Raw genomic sequence first — 3,929 nt, 5'->3', positions numbered from 1 at the left:
CCCCACCACAGTCAATGTCGGCCAGGGAATCACTCAGAGAATTTGCTAGAAGTAAAAGCAATGATAAAGACGCTCTCGTGGAGACCGTGGGAAGAAGACGGGTTCAGCTATTAGCGCGGTCGGCATGTTCTTCTGTCCTTAGCTGACTCGACACCGGTAAACGGCGCCTTTGCGTGATCCACGATCACCTCGAGCGGACCTTTAGACCCAGGGCAGATTTCGTTAACCTCGAGGAAACATGCACCGAAATACCGGTGACAGTTGTGATGATCATTATTCAGTTCACTTCGTCTTCGGCTCTTGAATCAAGAATTCACTGAGTGGTTCCGAGCGGCTACCAATCAATGATGCGGTCTCTGCACGAACACCAATGAACGATGCAGCTCTACCTGGACTCCAATCACGATGCATCGGGAATTCATTTGAAAAATTGTGTTCGAGTTTTTCATTGGTTACCGGTATGGCAGTTATTCCAACGGAGTATTGTCTTCTTCTCTTGTCTGAACACATCATTTGAGTTCCGACGCTGGATCGCTACGCACGGCTCTCGCCATGTCGCCAATTCAGAGGACCGCCGATCAGATTCGTCTGGAATGGCTCGCCCAGCTCGGTAACGTCATCGGCCAGTGGAAACTGAACCCGGATCGACCATCGAAACGCACACTTCCGGCGCGTTCCCTTTCGTGTCATCGGATCTCGAAGCATCGCCGCTGCTGTGCTAGTAGTTCCGATGCCGAGTCCGGACAAAGACGTCGCAGAAGCCGGTGTTCAACTCCAAACCTCCCCTCGTCGTCGTGAAGAGACCCCTCCGTCGTGTTCGTGGCTGACAAGCGATACCGAAAGTCCGGAATCGTCGACTCATACCCCGTCGCCCGGACCGTCGTATGCGAGGCTCCTTCCGAGCTTTTCTCAGCTCGATGATGAGACGATGGCATCGGTTCCCAGGTTCAGGTTTCCGGAGAACGATCTGGTCGGGCAGCCTTCGAAACCGAAGACGAGTACGCCGGTCGGAGAGGACGATCAAGGAGCCCACGGCAGGGAGGGCTGGCGCGCGTCCAGGCAGGAGCGACGGTCTAGTTGGCCATAGCACGGGTCCGAAGACAGCTCACACCTCTCCTGCGAGGGTTGACTTGGGTCCAGCTCCGCGCACTGCCCCGAGCCGTCCCTCCGCTCCGACCGCGTCCGCCATCCCCATGCCTGCGCCGAGACCAGTCCGTGTCGTTGCCCAGGTTGTCCCAGAGCCTATGAAGGTCGACCGGACGAGGGACGCCGAGAGTCAGACGATCCAGCGACACGACCGTCCCGCGTTCTGCTTCTCCGGAGAGATGTTCAGCACGCTCCTGGTGTGTCTGTTCCCGACGGCCCTGTTTCTGGTCCTCTTGCTTTCGATTCTGCAACGTGAGTTTACTCGCTGGTCGGTTTGTTAGATGTTCGTTAAAGGTAGATTTGTTGATTGGCATTGGTGCTAAGCATGATTTATCTTTTCAGATGATGGAACGGTCTCCGTCGTTTCCTCTCCGAACTTCACCTCGGTTGCTTTCCGAACGAATCCTCCGTCGCCTCCAGGTTCGCGAGTTCCCCGAAGCCTCCGAACGCCCCACCGGTCCGCGCTCCGGCCATCGGGCATCCGTCAAGGAACTCAGTGCCAGTGCCAGGGTCGGCTGTGAAGCCCCCGAAGTCTCCTGATATGGGTTCTCTGTATCTTGTAGACGGTTGTGGGGTACTTCTGTCTGTCTTGACCGGAACCATCTGTGGGGAACGAGTGTCCCACGATGAAGTATCCGCTGACGACCATGTTCATAACCGCCGAGATGGCGGAGAACACGGACAGGAGCTGAATCGTTTTTCCCCCGGTGCTGTCTGGACTCGGTCCTGGGGGTGTTGGACCGGGTGGAGGTTTTGGAGTCGGGTGAGTGGCTTTCCAATCCTTCCAGATGCTTTCGCCTCCCTCTGGTCGCTCTCTGACGGGCTGATGGCCGACTGGTTGTCGACGAAATGTCGAGGCACAGTCCTATACCCGAGTTACCCGAGCAAGCGGGCGGTCCATACACTCTCTCTCACGCTTTCCGATAAGGCGACCGTCTCCGCCTCCAGCATGCTTAGAACAAGTGACCTTTGCCGTACGGATCTCCAAGAGACCAAACCACCGAAGTGAATGGTGAGGCCAGAAACCGAGCGACGCGTTTCCGTATTGTTTGTGAGCAGATTCCAATATTCCCGCTGCATATCAGCAGCGCCATCTAACGACGTTCCAATAAATCCATCAGTCATCCGTCACCTTCACGCATCACGCATCTCAGTCTTCTTACTCTTGATAATCAGAATACGAACTGGTGTCAGAAGTGGGATAGAAAAAAAAGGAATCGCCCACAATGTCAGTGTTCGTGAAGAACGGATTACCACTACCTCGCCCGCTTCCTCTATTTGCCATTAACAAGAAGAAACAATGGCTAGAGTTCAAAGGGGACTTCCTCGACTACGCTACCTCCAACGATGTCTTCGCGGAAAATCCCGAAATACAAGTTGCTTATCCGCTCCGCCCTCGGACCGCAGTGCCGGTCAAAGCTTCGCGCCTTAAGCGTGACGATTCCCGAACTAACTTCAGAGGCAATCGCAGCTTTGAGGGCAAGTAAAATGATCAGCATCGAGTTGAAACTGCGTCTCGAGGCGTTCGGAGCCGACTAATGTGGCAAGCAGAACATAGTCATCATGAGGGAGCGTTTCTACAACTGCAATCAAGCAGGCATGGAGGTCGAACGCTTCATAGAAAAAGTGATGGAGCTCGCCGAAGACTGCGACTTTCCAGCGGACGCTAGGGAGGGACTGATCAGAGACAGATTAGTTCTCGGCGTGTCCAACGCGAATCCACTGGGAAAGAGACTCCGTCCGGCGAAGGACTATCAATGTGAGACTTGCAAACGGTATGGACACTTCACAACTTGCTGTCGGAAATACACGCAACGTCCATAAAGTTGAGAACGAGTCGTCCACCTCGGAGACAGAGTCTGAAAACGATATTTTCGCGAGTGATGTATTGCAGCTCGGAGACCCAAAAAGAAGACGAGTCATGGCGAATCTGAAATTGGACTACAGAGGATCGGAGCATGCGTTAAGAGTCCAGGTGGATTCGGGCGCCACGGTCGACGTCATGCCGTGGGAGACATACAGGAAATTACGGAACGAAAGAGCCGTCCCACCCATGGAAAGATCTAACGCGAAACTACGCATGTACAGTGGAGATTTAACGGAGGCTATCGGGAAATGCAGAGTTGTACTGATCAATGGAGAGAGACGACACCCAGGTGGTGGATCTCCCCGAACAGCCACTTCTATGCGCGACCTCGTCCATTTCGCTGGGCTGCATAACTCTCGGAGACAACGTGGAGTTCGTGAACCGGGTTCAAACAGGGGTCCAACCGCAGACAGAGCTTGAGGCATTGGTTGATGGCTTCGCGGATATCTTCCAAGGCTTGGGTCGCTTACCGGGGAAGGTGCGAATTCACCTAAAGGAAGACGCTGCCCCGGTCCAATGCCCGCCTCGAAAGGTCCCGGTGGCACTGAAGGACCAGATCATAGAACGAATAAGACAACTACAAGCCCAAGGAGTGATTACACCAGTTCACGGACCGACGACAGGGATAAGTCAAATGCTGGTAGTAGCAAAAAAAGGAAAAAAGCTCAGGGTTACTTTAGATCCATTCCATTTGAACCAAGCGGAAAGAAGATCTCATAACCCACTGCCTGTGCTCTCCGATGTTTTGCCGAGACTATCAAAGGCTAAATACTTTTCGGTCGCAGATGCATCGGATGGATTTTTCCAATGCGAATTGGAGGACGCTTCGACAGACCTGACCACGTTCAGGACACCGCTGGGAAGGTATAAGTAACTGAGAATGCCCCAAGGGCAGTGGCGTAGCCAGGGGGGGGGG

This window comes from Galendromus occidentalis, unplaced genomic scaffold, assembly GCF_000255335.2.
Source record: "Galendromus occidentalis unplaced genomic scaffold, Mocc_1.1 scf7180000075772, whole genome shotgun sequence".
In the NCBI taxonomy this organism is placed as follows: domain Eukaryota; kingdom Metazoa; phylum Arthropoda; class Arachnida; order Mesostigmata; family Phytoseiidae; genus Galendromus; species Galendromus occidentalis.
This window is presented reverse-complemented; position numbering follows the sequence as displayed.